This window comes from Heliangelus exortis, chromosome 2 (assembly GCF_036169615.1).
Source record: "Heliangelus exortis chromosome 2, bHelExo1.hap1, whole genome shotgun sequence".
Lineage (NCBI taxonomy): Eukaryota > Metazoa > Chordata > Aves > Apodiformes > Trochilidae > Heliangelus > Heliangelus exortis.
The window spans coordinates 132,548,502-132,569,386 of record NC_092423.1 but is presented as its reverse complement, the minus strand read 5'-3'; the positions used below and the strand labels follow the sequence as shown (position 1 = coordinate 132,569,386).

At 38.0% G+C, this 20,885-nt stretch overlaps 1 protein-coding gene and 1 non-coding gene across 5 annotated transcripts in view; both read right to left on the bottom strand.

Annotated features, from left to right (window-relative positions):
* Positions 1-20,885, bottom strand: part of OXR1 (oxidation resistance 1) — a 251,657-nt gene that overhangs the window by 216,770 nt on the left and 14,002 nt on the right. The window lies entirely within an intron of this gene.
* On the bottom strand, positions 10,663-10,745 carry TRNAL-CAG (transfer RNA leucine (anticodon CAG)). Its single transcript has one exon. It is a non-coding gene; the product is annotated as a tRNA-Leu (tRNA).

Sequence of the window (20,885 nt, the reverse complement as noted above, 5' to 3'; positions counted from 1 at the left end):
CTTGGGAAACCACACTCCAGTTCCCTATTTGTGATTGTCAGGCTAACTGGGAGCCTAAACTATGCCTGCACTGTCAGATATGCAGCTCAGAGAGAACTTTAACTAAAGGGCTTTGACACTTTCTGGCTTTTCCTGGATGTAAATAATAACATTGGCAACTAAATAAGGTATTGCAGTTTCCCAGAAAACAGGACACAATATTGAAGGAAAAACAACAGGTATAAAATTACTGAGTAGCTGAAGCATCCTCCCTTGAAGGTGACTGGTGCAAAAGTCAGAAGAGTGAAGTGTTGGATATGTTGGTACCTATGTCAGCACTTTGCTGGCAGCACCACCTTCCTCCTCCTTGCGGTACAATTATATAATTTTTTTTAATAAAAAAAACAAATATTGACACCAAAATTATTATACAAAGCTTTATTTTGGACTTCAGACATCTTTCCCCTTGCACAGAAAGTTTTTGCCCTGAAATATTTCCCATACCATTTGACTGGCTTAGCATGGGTAACTGAGTGTCAGCTACTGCCTTTCAGCTGAACCTCCCCCTCTCTGGTGGAAAGTACTATTCCCAGGGCAAAGTGGCAGAACAGGCAAGGAGAACCATTGCTCTTCTCTCTACATCAACCTGCTAAGAAAGGCTGCTGAAAGTACAAAGACTTCCTTTGCACTGGAATAGATGAGAAATATCTCTTATCTGCTTGGATATGTATTCTGAAAGCTATGACTTCCAAAATGAGACATTTATTAGTAGCAACAGTGATTTCTAAAATGATGTCTTAAAGATGACATTTTATATAGTAAAACTGGTGGAAAAACTCAGTAAGCATTTTAGTTTGCAACAGATGTATTTAAGCATAATTTACTGCTATTCACACCAACTGCTCAAACCTATGCTGAGTACAAGTACTGAGAATAAAAATGTATTCTGTTAAGAAACAATTGTATTATAGTGATAAAATAGCATAAAATGTTCATACAGAATGACAAAAGAAGCTCTTTTCCTTGGAGGAGGCAATGGACTGCACCATTATCAAGTTTGCAGATGGCACCAAATTAGGGGAGAACAGTTGATATGCTTAAGGTCAGGATTATCATCCAGGGAGACTTGGACAGGCTGGAGCAATGAGCTGACAGGGACCTTATGAAATTCAGCAAGCACAAAAATACAAAGTCTGAAACTCAGGAAGGAAGAAACTCTTGCAGTGGCTTAGGATGGGAGCTGCCTGGCCGGAAAGGGCCTAGGGACAACAAGATGAGCACAAGCCAGCAGCGTGCCCTGGCTGTAGAGATGGACAACAGCATCCCATAATTTCTTAGCAGGAGCATGGTTAGCAGATACAGGGAAGGAACCATCCCCCCTTATTCAGAGACCATCAGACCATTCCTGGAATACTTCATCCAGTTCTGCACCCTCCCCTTTGCACAAGAAAGACACAGACACACTGGAGCAAGTAAAGAATAGGGCTCCCAGCCTCATTAGGTCAGAGTACTTGCCCTGTCAGGAGAGGCTGGGGAAGCTAGGAAGCTCCAGCCTGGAGAAGGCATGGCTTCAGGGGACATAATGGCTCCTTCCAGTATCAACAGAGAGGTTATAGGGAAGACAGAGCTGGGCTATTTGCAGTGAGGTCTGGTGGTGCTGTGTACCAGGAGCACAGCTCTGCCATGGACCAGACTGCCCAGAGCAGTTGTGCAGACTGCCTGCTTCGAGCTTTTGAGAACCTGTCTGAATAAAGCCCTGAGCAACCTGGACTGATTTCACAGATGACTTTGCTCTGAGCTGAAGAACGGATGAGATCCTTTCTGAGGTCCCCTCTAACTTGAGTTATCCTGTGATGCCATCACAGAATCACAGAATGTCAAGGGTTGGAAGGGACCTCTGGAGATCAAGTCCAACTCTCCAGCCAGAGCAGAATCACCTCATGTAGGTCACACAGCAACACGTCCAGGCAGGTTTGAATGTCTCCAGAGGAGACTCCACAACCTCACTGGGCAGACTGGTTCTGTGTTCTGTAACCCTCACACTGAAAAAAACTCTTCCTTATGTTTACACAGAACCTCCTATGCTCCAGCTTGCATCCCATGAATCTGTAAAAAGAAGGAAAAGAATGGAAGGTGTGAGGTTCCAGTCCGGCTTTTGCCTCAACTGACAAACTTTCAATTTGAATGTTGGATAACTGACTCCTGATAAGCACAGTGACTGCAAAGTCATGTGGGGAGTCTCACCCAGATAAAGCCTGCAGTCAGCTGTTGCCCCTGGCTAACTGGACAACTACAGCTGGGCTAGACAAGGGCCTGTGTGAACACAGCCTCCAGTGTGCTTACACAGGCAAGACCTGAGAAATTAAACACCACTATGCACAGTAAGCCTTGAAAAGTAAAAGCAGAACAAAACAGCTTGCACAGGCAATGGTAAAAACTGAATCACATCACACAACCAAATGCAAAAATTTTGCAAACTGTTACCTTTGTAATAAAAAGAACTATACATAGAATTTAACCAGTTCAAAAGAAATAACTTAAAGAATGGAAAGGGAGTGACTCCTGTACTCACAGCATTGGAGCATATAAAGCAAGTCTATTACCACCGTTCTACTTTTTTTAGAAGAAGAAAAAGCAACAAACAAGTGAAGAAAAAATTATAAAAAAATAGAAACGAGGGAGAATTCTAGTTCATTACTGAGCCAAGTAAAAATTAACATGGATTTACACAGAACAGGTCATGCTTACTGAGGTTACAGTATGATGAAGTGATGATGAGACCTAAGAGGGATGAAACTTTTTTTACACTTCAGGAAAGTTTTGATATACTGCCACAATAAAGACAATATATGATGGCTTTTGATACACGTATTATGGTTGCAGTGAGATGGAAAGTACAATTCCAAGACATGGTATCCAGTTAGTTCAAGATATCTTTGGAAAAAGACTGCTGAGAAACAAATCAACAGACGAGCAAAGCATGAAGTTAACTAGAAACATTCCTAATTCTATTTTAGTTGCAAAGCAATCACTCAGTAGAAAAAATATTTTGCCAGTTACCAAAACCAGTTACTGCTGTATATTGCCAATCATAACCACTTTAAACAAAAAAGAACACAACAACAAAAAACTAGTGAGGTTAAAGAATCTTAAACATTGAACATTAATGTTCTTAAACATTATTCAGACTTCAGAAATATGCTGCGAAGTGCCCATACAATATTTAACAAACATACCACTCTAAGTTCTTTATACTTGCACCCCAAAGGCAGGGCCTCTGTGTTGATGGGTCCTTCCAAAAGGATGCAATAATACACAAACACTTTCCTGTTCTCAGCTAAATCACCCACTAAAACAAAATGCCATCAGAGATTAAAAACATATACACAAACTTGCTATTCAGAGTGTTTCAATGAGACAGAATTAAACCTAAATAGTATACCTTATGAAAAGTTCTTCATTTGCTGGCACTTAGAAAAACACATTCTGATAAACTAACCATCCTTAGAGATACTAAAAGGTGAAAAAAAAAACCAGCACCATGCAAGATCACCTATGGTAGAACATTTTTGGTATGTCAAGTGTTTTTCCCTGGCCCCTGTCTTGAAAAAGGTGGCTTTCTCCTGTAGATATCTTGTAACAGTCTGGAACTGCTTAAAGGAGCTGGGTGATATGTAGATACATCAAAAATATATATACAGAAGAAAATTACACCTTAATTTTCAAATACTTTTCAAAGCAGTGCAAAAAAACCAAGGCACAAAGCAATCTAAGAAAAGGTTTTACAGCAAGTAGCCCCTTGCAGTGCAGTATATAGGATACCTGGGTAGGATCACCATATCTTCCCAAAAAGTATGCTTCAAAAAACCACAAACAATATCTAGTCAAAGATATTGGGAGCACAAAGGGTTAAGCGGAAGAAATGTAATGGCCACTGGATACAGTGAGATTGATTACTCCTGGCATTAAGCTCTATGAAACTCCACCTCAGATCATTTATTTCAGCCCTTTTAGTATATTGCACAACCAACCACTTCAAAATGAAAAAACTTCAACAACACAACAGCAACACAATTATTCTTTGTATAGTCTGGTTTGGTTTTTTTCTGCTCTGTTCAATTACTTTAACACTTGAAGGATGTATACCTTAAAATTCAAATAAATGGTTAAAGGTTTAGTTTGGCAGCTCTTGGAGCTAACTCATTACTGGCTCCTTAAGCAACTAAATGAGAAATAATAGCAGAAGAGACAACAAAATAAAGTCTTCTACAATTAGAGAAAAACACAATGTAGTTCCTAATGTAAAGACTGATTTAACTAAAATGTAAATTAAATCTTTAACAGCCAATGGGCTAAAATAAACCAAATCGCCATCTGTTGTTGATCAAAGGTCAGCTCACTATCAAGTGTTTAATAAATAACTCATTTTGTCTACTGTAAATTAGGAGGGCAGCCAAAATTGTGGACATTCAGAGGTATTAATTCTGTATTTTTAATATGTACTTATGTTTTTTTTCAGATACATGAAGGGAAATTATTTTAGAAATACAGAAATTAACTTCAAATATTTGACTATGGTAATTATTCCATCTTTCAACAATCATTTACAGCAACAACATAGTTGCCAATGTTCTAATACTATTGTCTATTATGATAACATTTGTAATCCAGTTAATCTTCTTACACTTTTAGTTTCTTCTTTGAAAATTAATTATGTCTGCTGTGTGCTTTTAATTTGAATCATACAGTTTTCATTAATGTTTTCAGATGTTTTCTTCTTCCAAAATGAAGTTAAATAGTTGATGTTTTACAACAGTAATAAAGAACTTCCAGTTTACCTCCTCAGCCCAGTGACAGCTCAGGTGACCTCACCTGACAGTTTTTCTTTCATTCTTGTTTTTAAACCCCCATCTTTCACTCTTTAAAACAATATAATCCCTGAAGCCCCATAATATTTTTCATTTCCATTTGTTTTGTTTTTCTTCCTCTCCTACACTGTACAATAACGTGTCTGCATCTTTCCTGTGTCATAGCTCAGTGTAGATTCTGCCACAAAATCTGCAGAGTACATCCAAAGCAGCAACAGAGATTTGCTCTGTCACTCATTCCCTGTTAGATCATCCACCTTTGCCTGCAGGTAATTCAAGGCAAAACACAACTACTGTAGCAGAAGAGAAAAAATTTCCTACTATGGTCTCTGTGAGGGTGCTAAGAAATGCATTGACTTTTAAATAGGATATTTTAAAATATTTAATAAATATTTAATAAATATAAACAGCCATTTGTCCTGGGTATTTTGCCCTCCTTCACCTTCATGACAGCACACATAGCTTCAGTTTCTATGATTTCAGGCAACATTCCTCTATATTCTGTACACTATCATAAAAGCTAAGTTTCATGGAAATCTGAAGCAGGAAAAAAAACCAACAGCTTCTCCTTCTCTAGGCACAATTGCTGGACTATAAATTATTTATTCTTAATTAAATAGCAGATGTGCCTGTGGACAGAAAACACACAGACAGGGAGCAACCAGGAGTGATCAGGATTTTGTTATTTCTCTGCACGTACAAAGAATTATAAAGCCTACTGTATTTCAGGAAAACATAAAATAGTTTAAAAAAATAATTAAAAATAACTGAAAATAATAGCAGAACAACTGAAAATAGTAACAGGCAAAAAACCCCAAACAAACAAAAAAACCAACACTATCCAACAGCTCACCTGAAGTCAATGAACATTAATGACAAAATTAAATCTACTGAGACAGAAGTGGTTGATGCAATGGTTCATTTCCAGCTGCTGTGAGATGTGAAGTCAGTGCTATTTATCCACACTTCTCTCTGGGAAAATGAAGACTATCCCAAACAGGCAACAAAAGATCATGGACTTAACATTTCTCAAAACTGAAGAAACCAACACCACTTGAAGAAGGTGGGCTACTGCTTTCAAACATACCTTGACAACAAAATTTCCTCCAGTAGCAAGTGAGGTCTTACCCTCTTCAGGCCCATCCTGGCTTTTAGATACTACCCCTCAGCTTACTGTCTCTTCAATTGTACATATATAACAGCACATAATACTACAGTGAAATCAGGCAGCTGAAATTAATCAGATTATTACCCTCTTACAGAAAAAAAAAATCTTTAAGAATCATTATTTACTCTAAAAAAAACATAATAACTTAAATCACTTCAATGATGTACCTTAAAGCACCGGCTACACTGCCACAAGGAAAGCATCTGTGAACTCTGAAATAGTAGTTTCATGAGCAGACTTTGAAGTCAAAGACAGCATCTAGGTCAAAACTTCTCAAATGATCATTGAAGTTTAAAATCCATAAATAGTAATAAATAAATATAATTTACTACAAGCAGTAAATAAAAAATAAAAAATGTGTTTACTTTGGCTGGCTGCCAGGTGTCCACCCAGCTGCTCTCTTACTTTCCCCTCGACAGGCCAAGGGTAATAAGATAGAAGATGAAAAAGCTAAATATAGGGACAGGGAGACATCTCAGCAGTTATCAGCACAGGCAAAACAGGTTCAACTGGGAGAAATTAATTTAATTTTATTGCAAATCAACTGTAACAGAGTAGGAGAGTGAGAAATAAAAGCACATTTATATCCACTGTTCTCCACCCCTCCATTTTTCCCAGGCTGAACTTCACTCCTACTTCTTCTACTTCCCCTCAATGCAAGTGGACAGAGAAAGGGGGTTGTACTCAGCCTGTAGTGTTTTGTCTTGACAGTTCTTCCTCCTCAGTTTGTTCTCCTGCTCCTGCCTGGGCTCCCTCACAGAGGCTCCAGCACGTGTCCTTTCCACAGGATGCATTCCTTCAGGACCCCCTCAGGGTCACACATCCTGCCCAAAGTCCTGCTCCTGTGTGAGCTCTCTGCAGCTTCTTCCAGAGCAGATCCACGTGCTCCATCACGGGGTCCTCCATAGGCTGCAGAGCAAATATCTGCTCCACTGTTGTCCTCCATGGGCTGCAGGAGGGCAGCTTGCTTCCCTATGGTCTTCTCCACAAACTGCAAGGAATCTCTGCTCTGGCACCCAAAGCACCTCCTTCCCCTCATTCCTCACTGACCTTGGTGTCTGCAGGGTTGTTTCTCTCATTTTTTTCTTTTTTTTCCTCTCACCCGTCTATCACAGCTGCCACACAACTTTTTTTATCTTTTCTTAAATGTGTTATCACAGAGGCACCCCCAGCACCACTGGTGGATCCAGCATTGGCCACTGGTGGATCCATCTTGGAGCTGTCTGGAACGTGCTCTGTCAGACAGAGCGACTGCTCTGCTCCCAGTGTTTTCTCACAGAAGCCACCCCTGAACTTCCCTCACCATTAAAACTTGCCACCTAAACCCAACACAACAGTCTCACCTCCATCTGTTTACAAGCCATTTGACAAACTGTGTTACCAGATTTCTATACATCATTTGCTAATGCTGCAGACAAAATATAGAAAGTTCTATAAGGACTGCAGAAATCATAAGAAATTCCACAGAAATAGACTCTAGTGAGAGAGAAATTCCCGGCACCAAAGCAGTTGAGTTGCTCTCTTTCCTGTACTATTTTACACTATTATGAAATGCAGCAGTACTGTAAGCTCAGCTCAGTATTTCACAAGCACTGCATTGTATAATACATAAAAGTCCTCTCTCCTCAGAATAAAATAATGCCACCTAAATGTGATCAATGGCAGGGAAGAGAATTACAGAGACCTGTGTCTCTAGTCAGACAAAACAAAGATAGAAACCTTTGGAGAATGAGGAAAGGGAGCAGCTCTGGCTGTGGTTACCTGGACTAACTCAAAAGGGAGCAGTGAGTACAACTCTGACAGACAAAAGAGAGTATGTCACACACATGAGTTTAGTAGCTATCATCATAAAACAAGGCTCTATGGTTTTATTTTGCACTTAATTACAGACACTATAGGCAACAGAAGTAGCAGATTGACCTTAAATATACGGATTCACTTTTTCACATTTTAACTTCTAAACTAATGCTACAATACTGATTTTCATTTTAACTGGAGTTCCAGTGATAATTACTTACATCTAAAATTAAAGAAAATATGTAACCTAACTGTACTAAAGGATATAAAATAGTAATTTTAACATTTGTTTCTTATTAAATAGGCACTCAAGCCCTTTCACTTAATCTAGTCTGTGATATTCAAAAGCATGAAAATAAAAAGAGAATGGCATTTACTTAATACAATATGAAGGTTTTTATGCTTAGTCATTAGCTGGTAGAAGAGCATAGCCCAAGTTATGTTAGTGCAGATTTTCCTGACTGTATTACGAATGCTTCTTCTCAGGCAGTTCTCTTACTAAAATCTCCCTGAATCAACTGTCATGTCTAGCAATTTATTTCTGTTTTATCAACAACAAAAAATCCCTTTTATTCATAATCACTACGGTTGTCCCACTGCAATTCATTTATTGATATCAATGGTATTTATCCTATCTTTTGAAAGCCACTAAGTAAAAAAAGTCAATATAAAAACAATATAAAATATAAAACAAGACCTTATTTTCCTTTCCTCTCACAGTTTATATATCTCCAGTTTTGCTATGTCTCCCGCTTCTGTTCAAGAAGAAAGCTGACTCCACAGTGAAGTTCTCATCTGAGATCAGATCTGAGAGTGCTGCAGACTATAGGCTGCAAACCTTTTGGTCCAGATCTGTAAGAACTGAGGAACCATTTTTTTAGATTAAAGGTTACGCTTCCAGTTTTGTAAATAATTAAAGCATTCCACTTTTTGGCTTCCATCCCACCAAGCAAAGCTGAAGCTAAGGTGGAGTTATTGTAACAGAAAAGGCTCATATATGACTGTGGCCCCTAAAGAGGATGTTCATTAATTTCTCTCTCCCAGTGGTATTTTGAAGAACACTGACTGCAGTCACATTGTTACTTTCCACTTCTAAAGCCCAACAAAGCAAGACCTACCATTTTCCTTCCCAAACAGAACCAAATCAATAGTAAGTGGGGAAGTTACAAAATTACCTTTCACAGAAGAAACAATTTCTAGGAGACACATTATATTATTTTACAGAGTCATCAAAAAAATATACAGGAAAAGAGGAAATTACCCCAAACCTAAAGGCATCCAAAGATGTGCTCAACTGTGCTAAGGTTGGGTTTGGCTGACAGGTAGAACAAAGAATCAGTGAGTCACAGGGATGTCAGAAATCTAGTGAACACAGAAGAGGGCAGAAAGTCATCAGGAAACAACTTATTTTGCCCAAAGCAAAAAGAGATCTACTTAAGCCAGTTCTAATAAATATTTGTCTAACTATAACATGTTATAGTTACGTTGTTATGAAACACAACTATGCTATTCTAAACATCACAGACCTTTTCCTGAAAATATTTTTTGCCACAACTCAAGCTCATTATTTGTTGTTTTCCCAGAAGATGCAGAAAACAATTATTTATTCTCTCACAAAAGCATTTCACGTAAGTACTGTTCTCATTTCTCTCCAGTGTGCCTCTTCTTTAGGTCAAACATCCCCTTAGAATTCCATTTTTCCTAGAGGTAATGTTTGCTAGATTTCTGCTCATCCCTATTTGATTTTTAAAATGTGAATGCCGAAAACTGGAGACAGTATTGCACGCAGAACCAAGTAAGATAGAAATTATTATTTAACACATGACAACCCTGGTTCTATATTCTGGTTTGGTATTTCTTTCATTCCTTCCAGCAGTCTACATCAATAGCTAACATCCAGTTTGCTCTTCTTCTCTGTTTTCCTGTGTTGTTTTTGGTTTTTTTTTCCGCAGCATTCCTACACAGCTCATCATTCTGTGTATTGCACTTTGTAAATTCTGGAAACTCAAAAATATATCATACTTCTCCAAAAAAATTTATTAATGTGTTCTATGACTGCTTCAGCCAGTTTCCCATATATTTTATTGTGAAAAATCATTAAATTCATCTGACTTAAGGTTTGACTGATAAGAAATAATTAAATACCTAGTCCATCAATCACCCATGGGATCAAAGGGCCTTTTGAAACTAAAACTACAGCAGGAAGTCTGAATGCAATGTTTTACCACTATGATCATGCACACTGTCATGCAGAAGTACAGGAAAAACTGTAACACTGTTACAGCTTTGCTGCTCTAAATGCCAATAAATAATCCAGGTTAGAGTATAACATCTTAAAAAGGTGGGAGAACAGAATTCCTAAAGAGAAAGGTTATATTGGTAACAAACTAGAAGAAATCTTAGTAGAATGGAAAGTGAGGTTGCACCAACACTGAATACAGAAGAACCATCACTTCTTTTGACAGGCTGGTGATGCTGTGCTTGATGGCCCCAGGATGCAGTTTGCCCTCCTGTCTGCCTGGGCACACTGGTGGCTCCTATTGAGCCTGCTGCAGCCCCAGGTACCTTTCTGCAGGGCTGCTCTCCAGGCACACCTCTCCCCATCGACGCCTGTGGCTTGTGTTCCCCTGTGCAGAGTGCAGGATGGAGCATTTGGAGTTGTTGAGTTTGGGGACCACTGCTGCAATACAGGCAGGTCCCTCCCTCAGGAGGACAACATCAGGTCCCCGGTTGGTGTGAGCAGCAAAGGTGCGAGGGGTGCGTGTGAGTCCTGCCCAGAGATGTGGGTTGCTAAAGAGAGTGAGGAGGAGGCGAGCCGTGGTGAGGGGTGAGATGTGCCCCAAAAGGAAGTGTCAGAAGTGGGATTCGAACCCACGCCTCCAGGGGAGACTGCGACCTGAACGCAGCGCCTTAGACCGCTCGGCCATCCTGACCCACAGGAACTATTGCCTCGGCTGCTGGTGCTGCACAGAAGGTGCTGGTGCCGATGCCGGTACCGGGCTGGACCCTGTGTCCCACACAGAAGGCGTTAAAAAAATACACCAGGCTAAAATGTTTATTGTGCCGAATCTGCTGTAACTATAATCGCTGATGTTAATTTGGCAGACACAGCTGTTTGACTCGGTGAGTACCTGAGTGTCGGGATGGTGAGAAAGAAACAGGGGCTGCCATCCATCAGTGACACAAGCCACGCAGCAGAGCTCGCTGCTGGCCAGGACCCCCAGATACCTCTCTGCAGGGCTGCTCTCCACCCACTCCTCTCCTAATTTGTACTGGTGCCCAGAGTTACTCCATCCCAGGTGCAGAATGCAGAATTTCTTCTTGTTAAATTTGTGACTATCGAGCCAGATCAGAAACCATGAGTTAAATCTGAATATTAATATGATTTAAGTATAAAAAACTGCTTCTCAGACATAGACACAGTTGGAATCAACAGTCCCAAAGGCTTCTTATATGACGTTTTATTGATAAAAAGTAAGAAAAGCAAAGAACAGTATCTTTTTAAGAATACTAGGCAAATCAGGCTTATTGAGATGCCTTATTACTTACTTCTTTTTGTTACTGTCATTCTTTTGGAGCTCCCTAGTGGGCTTTATATGCAAGAGGAAAACAAAAAACAGCAAAGCTAGGTTACTACATGCTTAGCTTCAATTTAGCTCGCTATGACAGAAAGTTATATTATCTTGTATATTGTATTATACATTGAAATACACATTTTCAGAATAAACTGTAAGTTAGATGCTACTGTATTTATTAAAAATTTATCTTTCGAAAGCTCTTTGCCTCAAATCCATGTAAAAACCAACCATTCCACACATAAAATTTGCAAGAGGTACACTGTAACTGCCAAATTACACCTTTTTTTTTTTTTTTTTTTTTTTTTTTTGCACAAATTATTAGTCATAGGCTTACATTTCTTCACATGCTAGAAACTCATGAATCCCAGCCTCAGCAACCAGCTTGGAAGATGGCCCTCTGCCTTCCAGATATGCCAAATACAGATGACTGTTACAGATGAAATGATTGTTCAGCAGGGTTTTGGAGTGGGCTGCCCAGGTGCTCGCTAGCCCTGCTGAACCAGGTCACTGGCTCACTGGCTGACAAACCAGCTTTAAACACAGAACCTGGAACTTCTCTTTTCCGAGGACTTCTCTTTTTCTACCCTCTTCAGGGAGAGGGTATAACAAGAAGTCACTCTCTTTTCTATTGAGACATCCTTGGGGCTCTGCTAGAACAACTGAAAAATAATTCTTGCCAAGGATAATATGGGTAATTCAGATTTTGGGTAATATAGAAAACTGATTAGAGCTGGTCAAGAATGTGGATAAAACTAATGGATTTAGGTACAATCTTCTGGACTGGGTCACCTTCATCTAATGAGACAGCTTCAAAGGACTCATTAGAGTATCTCCAAAACAGGCGCAAAAAAACGCACTCAGAGAGCTGGACCCAGGATACCCCATTTGTAGAGATTCAGCAGTCTTTAGCAAGCAAAAATACCAGGCAACAGGCAGGCAACATGCAAATCCTGGCAAACTTAATTAAAATAGTAAGAATATTACTCAATCTGTAAAAGTGAAACTGCTCACATCTCTCTTTGTTGGCCTTACTGCACATTATTGTAAATCAAAGTTTGCTAGTACTACTTAAGAATCTTTGGAAAGCATCACTTTTCCCACATTCTAGGCACAGGGATGCCAGATACTGGAATGTTCTGTTTTGAGAACAGCATGCAGCCACTGGAATACCTGGCACCTTCAGTAAAGTCAATCTTAGCTTCAGGTTTTGTGAAAAAGACATTAGCAATCCTGCTTGCCTGCAACACCCTGAGGAATTAGGAATGTCTGTTGCATAGTAAAATCTGAAAAGTTCAGAAACAACCCAGAAGATGGAAGCAGGTAAAACCTTTGTATAGCTTTGGCGAAACAAAAAACCAGCACACCAATACCAAAAACCAGGAAATTACTCCTGTATGGTAACCAGCTAGAGCCTAGGATTCTTCTACCCCCTATTTCCATTCTCTTTCTGCAGAGAGAGACAATGTTATGGTGGTGCTCTTTTTGTGTGGAAAAATATTTTTAAAATAGCATTTGAAAACTAGAGAATGCATTAACAGCTAGAGAACTCTGCAAAATCTTTATAGTCGGAATGCTTCAGTTTGTGTCACACCAGGAAAAACACAAGTCAAAGCAAAATTAAATGTAAAATAAATAAAAACTAAGCAACAGACAGCTAAAACAAAAATAAATTTATGTTTGGAAATACTTTAACATTCCAAATTCATCAAGAACTTATAAAACTATTGTAATTACCTAAATACATGAAAAGAATATTTCTACAACAAGCTAAATACAGCATTCTTGGGCTTGTTTTGCCTGGGAGAAGAAATCAAAGTCAGATCAATAAGAAGTCTTGATCATCTTGAATTTATGAGCAGCTTGGAGCAACCATGCATAAGTCATATGTGAAAATACATTTCTGAAGCCAATGGGAGGTGGGGGTGAATTAAAAAAATTAACAAATCAGTTAATTAAAAAAATGACCAAGCTGTATAAAAAAGAATAATCCTTTTTTGCTCCACTCATCCTAACTTGCAAACATATTCCTCTCACCTATTAACAAAATGAATTGTGCTACTTGATTATTTTGTATACAACAAAGCGTAACACTTTTTCTTTATTTACTGGTTTTTTATTTATTTCACCAGCTAAGAATAAGTAAGAAAACTGAGTATCAATTTATTATTAAGATCTTTCATGTATGTCTCCTGGGAGGCACAGTCAGCAACTTCCAAGTGAAGTCAAGAAGGATCTCATTGCCCTTGGGCAGCCAACATTTATCCCAGCAGGCAGCCTTTACTGTCCTCCGTGCTATAATAGTTTCTCAGTAGGGAAGGCAGCATGTAGTAGCATGACGTGCAAGATAATGCCTAAAAACACAGAAGTGTTTTAGAGAGAGATGGTTAGAAGTGAGTATTTACAGTTGCAGAAGTGAAGACAGAGAGAATTACTTTTTTTTTTTTTTTTTTTTTTGGTAAACAGTTTTCACTCAGTAGCATGTTCAGGGTCAATACTTGCTTACCTCTCCTCTATAGATGTCTCCTGACCTCTTGCCATTTATGACACGTTATTTCCCTCAAAAAACCTGCACATTCCCAGGAAACACCTATGTCTTCAACATACTGCAAACTGTTTCCCAGTTCTTTAAACAACAGGCAGATCAATCACCATTGTCAATGAATTTCTACTTTACTTACTTAAAGTAGCTGGAGAAGCTGCATAAGAATCAATCCCTAGAGTCACTTGAGCAAAAAGACAACAAAAAGGTTTATAGCCAACAATTTCATACAGAAAAGGGGGTCACTCAGATACAAAGCTTTTCTACGAAAAAGGGGGTGGCTTGCAAGAAGCTTGTTTTTCTGTTTCTCATTAAATCTCAGATTACCTTGATTCAGATTTTGAAACTCAACTTACAGACATGATCCTAATTTTAAGTAATTCCACTCACTACAATTGATTCAGCTGCTATTTAGTGTGAATTAAAAATAGCAGCAGTTGACATTCTACCACTGTGAGTAAGGACAGATTCAATGGAGAACACCTGAAGGCAAGACCCAAAATCCCTTCTTTGAAGGTTTCAAATGCAGAAGTCCCAATCAGCCCTTCCAGTGAAGTGAGGCTCCAGTGCTGTCAGAAATGGGAAAGGCATGAAGCCAAGACAGCAAGTAGGTGGGAGACAGATGCTTCAGTTTCCTGAAGAGCAGCTCAATTATGCTTTACAGACTCTCTGTCCACTAATTGCAAGAGGCAATGTGCCAGGACAAGATGTGCTGCATGGCACCTTCTCAGTGGTGAAATGCTCCCCAACACCAGGGCCTTGCTGTCTTCTTTGGGAAGATGCAGGAGTCTCTAAAAAAATGCAGCAGCTCCTGTACAACAGCTTCAAGTATGTGAGAGACTACACAAAGCAATGCATATAAAATCTATTTAAATCTGTTTGGATAAAGATTTTACCTAGTTATCTGCTGTTTTGTCAGCCTCAGATATATTTCTGGATAAAAAAAAAAAAAAGCAAATGTAGAGGGATTACTTCTCTGTAAGTGCTGGGGATTGGCTGCAGCCAGCACTTCTGAATAATGCACACTGACTAGCTGCTTGCTTCTAGATTTGACATTTATAAATTATGAGGTGAAAAGGTCATCTAACAGAAAAATGAGTTGCTGCAGAGCAACAGTTACCTCCACTGCCATCACACTCCTGCTCAGCAGCTCCTATACTCAGATCAAGTGCCAATAACCTGAATGGGCATGAGGTATGTCAGGCCCTCCAGGCACCCAACTTCCCAAACAAAATGCAACAGGAATACCTGACAATACCATCAGCATTGTTGACACAAGTAAAGATAGGACTGATCAGACGTGAAACTAGGTCCAAGAAAATGCAAAAAGAGGTATTCTTTGAAATCTGGCCCTACATTCTTAAAATAATGGAAACTTTTCTTACTAAACCTGTTATTTTTTTAGTTGGCTTAATCTCAGAAATATAAAGACATGCAAGCGATCTTCCAAGGATGAGAATTCCCACATATTCCCATTAAGCAAGCTTGATGCTTTCTGTTTGAGAAATAGAAGACACAAGCCACTGGATGAAAAATATTAATCACTTTAATTCTTTTCAAGTACCTTATTATAAAACAAATCTACTTGATGTTGCTTTAGCCTTGCAGATGTTTTGCTTTCAAGCAATTATAGTATAGTCAACTGCCTCTCAAGACAGTTTCTAATGAGAAACCCAATTAACATTCAGTACTTTAAAAAGGTAGATTTCAGTTTGTTGTTTATCTTTGCTTAGCCAGCTAAATGATGAACACTATTTCTTTTCCATAATAAAAACAAGAATAGAAAGTAATAAAAAATGACAACAGGTCTAGCAGAGGAACCCTTAAATACAGCTTGTTATTAATCTATTTATTTCAGACAGTAGCTTTTAAGCAGCCTAAGTGTATGTGTACTGTGTGCCCATAAAAATAACAGGAGTGGAAAAACTGGATGCTCTAATTCTTAAAGGATGTTGATCACTGAGGATTAAAAGCCTTGCATAAGAACATGAAAACAGCACTAGGTCTTCAGGTGTGAGATAACTCAGTTATTTCAGAAATATATTGCAGAAAGATCTGGCTTCCATTTTTATTTGTGCAATTTAGGTACTGGGGAAAACATGGTTTGTTCTTCTAAAGCTATAGCAATGGAGCACAATCAACAAGGTCAACAACTGCATCTGTTTACAAACAGTCAGATTATGAATCTGCTAACTTGCAATCCTGAAAGCTCCTTACTAAGTCAGATTAACGTGGAGTTTCTGTTTATCATCCTGACATAAAGAACTAAAGAACCTCACATCCAAAGATTACAAATGGCTCCCTGCTTTCAATACTGTAAATTTCAGTAAGAGCTCTCTGCCTGTTTCCTGAATTTATAGTAAATTGAGTATAATATTGCCAAACTATCTAGAATTCACAGCTCATCTATCTGAATATATATGCTGCAATCTTATCTAATTCCAAAATGGATTTCAAAAGGTTGAAAGCTGCAGCACGTGTATATACACAAACCAAAATTAAAAATCTTTTGTCCAGCTATGAATGAACTGAACAGAACCCCCATCTTTAAATGCTTCAATTATGTGGAACACACAATTTGGGGTTTATGGTTGGTTTCATTTTAAGTAGCTCAGGACTAAGTATATGTATAAAATTGTAGTGGGACAAGTAGATTGCCTGGATTGCCCCATCTGTCACCCTATCATAGGGCATTGCCATGGGCCTGCCCTTTTAGGAAGAAGCAGTAACAACAACCTGGAACCATATCTGCTTCCATCAGGAACCCCATTCTGCAGCAAAAGCTGTTTTTCACATCTCTGAACATGGTTTATAGAACTGACATCCTTTCCTTTCACAAAGATTAAAATTAAGGGGGCGGAAGATGATAGAAATTAAACACTCAGTACCTATATTTAAACAAAACTTGAGAAAAATGTTAGTTTACATATTTTGTGTTCCAATAAACTAATTACTGTTTCTAAGACCTTAGTCTATCCCTGGTTTAGAGACTGTAAGCCAGCACTCCCTACCTCGTCCCAAAAGGGCAAGCAGAGATGGGAGAAAAAAGAATGAAAAAATTTCAGTACATATTGCCCTTGGCTTTGGGTATGTTTGGAAACACGAGCTACAGGGGAGAAAAATGGCCCAAATGACAAGCAGTAGTACCTAGAATTAAGCTGCAGCCATGGTGGCAGAAAGATGCTCTGGATCCACACATTCTTTCAGAAACCCAAAATTACAGTCTCTCTAAAAGGGGAGTGGGTGGGGATGTGTGTGGATGGGCACATGATAATCTCTGAAAAACAAAGCTTGCACAGCAGGAGCACACTGGATCATCTCCCATAAGGCTGGGAAGACAAACGGAAATTCACTCACAGAATCTACAGAGCATCAGATTTTGCCTCTGATTAGGCTTATCTTTATAAGTAATACATTTTTATTCACTTCTCTATGCATTTATCCTCATTGTACTTTGTAGCAGCCAGATGCAAGGAAAGGCTACAGATAAGAAGAGATTACTCTTTCTAAAAGTCTTCTCTTTTTTTCCAAACAGCATACAAATAAAATCTAAAAATTAAAAACTTCAACGTATGAAACTGTCTCTAGGATGCTGCAAAGGAATGTTTTGTTTTGTTTTTGCCTTGTATCAACCATGCATTTTTCCCTAGTTTTCTTCTCCACATTAAATTACGCTGCTGGGCTTTTTTGTTAATCAGAAACAAGGTCTCAAGACTCCTCTAGCAACAGCAAAAGAAACTATTCCTTAGAAGGTATTTCACACTGATCCTCTGTTATATGACAGGAATTTTAAATATTGGGAAAAATTACCCCCAAAAGGTCAACTCTAAATTACCTGCTTTCAAATTCTGCAAATTCTACAATACTTCATCTGACAGTTAAACTGCAATGAAAAAATGCTTCCCATTCACATCCAACTATAATTTTTAAGTAGCATGTGCTACAGTATCTAAAGAATTTGCAAGAAATGTAGGTCAAAACAATTTTTTATGAGACCTTATGAAAGAAAAAAATGTTATGAAAATTGATTAATCCACTGAAGATAAACATGTTTAAGAGAAAAAGTCAGCAACATGCACAAAACACATCATATATCAACTAGGATATGAAGCACTCAGAAAGTATTTGGCCACATCTAAATACACTAAAAAAGATTTCCAAAGAAGTCACTCTTTATTTAACATACAGCTGCTCAAATCAGTCCTACTCCATAACAAACAATTTCAAAACAAGCTGCACATTTTGGATTAATACCTTCTCCAGATGGAATTTTCAACTTGTAGTAGGTACCATGAAATTTTGCAGCCAAAATTATACCCACTCAAAGCTGAACAGAAGAAGCACAGAGATGAGCAGAACACTTAAGGCTGCACTAAACAGCATAAATACTTGCTCCTTCTAAAACACTGTCTGACCTAAGTACTTGGAAGGATGTGGGATGCTGAATGGCTCAAGATACTTACATCAACCCATTCACTGAAAAATAGGCAACAGAAATCCTGAAGAACTATTTTTATCACAAGGCCAGAGCTGGAATTAAAAAAAGCAAAAAAACCCAAAACAAACAAACAAAAAACCCACAGAAACAAACAAATAAACCCCACACCACCACAACCAAAATCACCAAGAAGCAGCAAACAACAACAAAGTCCTATTAAATTTTCTAATAAAATCTGTTCAGCATTTATCCTTTATGAAGAAACTTATTTCACTGACAGAGAAAAAGCAGACCATTTTCACAGAAGGTAGCTTCTTAACTAATTAAAACTGATCCGATAAAGTCACTCTCAAGTTGAAATTAAACTATAAAGGCAATTAAAATTCATCACTTCAGTAATGAAACAGTTTTATTTCATCAAATGGGAGAAAATATGAACCACAATGACAAGGAAGTAATTGAGTAAAAACTACAGAACTTTTAAAAGGGAGGCATGACAGTCACATTTGGGAACTCAGGAAATTTAAGAAACATAACTGGAGAAATTCAAAAGCACCAATTCAATAGGGATCAAAGTTTTAGGGGAAAAATGCTCAGCTGACTATCATGCTTGTAATGTCTAACTATTCTGTGGCCTAACACCCAAAAATTACTTCTACTTCTAATTTTTCTATACCATGAACATAAATAAAAAAGATTTTACAATGACAGAACTGAGTTGCTTGTACTGCCACTTACAAAGCATGAAAACTGAAATTGCTATTTTCAAACAATCTGAAAAATTAACACAGGGAACAATTGCAAAGGCTGATTTTAAGAAAACAAGATAATATGACAAGTAGCTACTTTTCATCAATGGACAAAAAGACCAACAGATACCTTCACAGGCAGAGGTCTAATTTAGCTATTAACTAGCTAATATGGCAATTAAACAATGGAAGCCTGAGACGTGTCTACTGTGCTCTGGCATGCAAATTTCTGTCCAATTTCAACAGTCCCAAACACAAACAGCTCTGAGTGGCTTTGGGAAAAGTCAAAGTATTTTTGAACTTCCAAAATCAGTAGGAATTTACACTTTAGAAAACCAAGAGTAACAATGACTGAATTCAATTTCACTTCATCCCAAAGACCTGGAACTGCAAAAAAGTAACAGCACTGACAATACGCTGCTTCAGCCTTAACACTGCAAGAGAGTAGCCAAAAATATCGATCTTTTATTGTGATTTTTTTGTTGTTGTTTCTGGCCAATTATGTATTTATGCATAAGACAGGACCCAAAAGCAACTGCACATACTCTTAAGCCATTGTTTTGCTTTTACCACTGTAGATGGTACCAATACTAGAGTCATTTTATTTTGAAGATAATTTATGCCATGACACTAGAATTTTTATTAAAGCTTTAATTTCTACCTGGTGAAGCTTTAATTCCACTAAAATTAAAAAAAAAGAAATGGCCTAATGCTTGTTTTTCTAGAAAAGATTGAAAACATGAACTCTTGCTTTCTAAACCTTACTACACTTTACCAATCATGCTTTTAGAGAACAATCCTTAAAGATTACTTGGAACCAAAACCAGCATCAAAACAGAGATGAGATGGAAATAAAGTTTGATGGATTCAGAGGCATCTGTATTATAAAATTAAAATGCAGGAAATGCTGTATGACAGGAAAAGGTAATTGAAAAGACAAATCTCAGAGAGAAACCTCCTGGGAAAACATCAGGAAAATGGCAAGTACTTCAATTTTAAGATGGATCTGTGACTGTTGATAATACCCTAAAATCAACAAGAAAGAAGTACCAAAACATATGGTGCCTGTATTAGAGTCTCCATTTGCACAGTTTAAAGATTTTTAAGTCCTCACATGGGACACTTTTACTACAATACAGAAGAAGAAAATTGGACCTAATTATGCCTTAGTTATTAAAGTCAATTATACAGATAATCTTTTTCTAGTTAAAACTTAAAATTGGTTTTCCTCATTTTTTTTCTTTAGAAACATGTAGTTGGTTGCTTTTTATTGTACCAACTTTTCTTTTTTGAAAGTCACTGTCATTATGGAAATTAAAATAATGATATTTATATATGGAAAACACCAAAAGATTAATTCCTCATGTGTTAGTATTAAATTCAAATTAAAATACAATGATATCAATAATAACAGGGCTGCTTCTTTGAGTGCTATTAAATGACACTGGCCATGCAGTCCATTGTTCAGAAGTCTGATTTTTACAGACTAGAACATAAATCAGAATCAAACTAAAACATCACTTATTTCCTGCTTGTCCATTTCTACTTAAACAGAACCTTAAAAATTACTCATTCTAAACTGGGAGAGATGATCTCTTTCACTTCAGTATAGAACTTTTCAGATCACTGAATGAACATAAGAATCCTGCCTGCTTTACTGACCTGCTCACAGAAGGTTCAAACAGATGACCAGTATGGGAACCCAACAGATCTCATTATGCGAAGAGGAAAGGATTTTTTACATACTCTGACAGTTCCAGGTGGAAGTC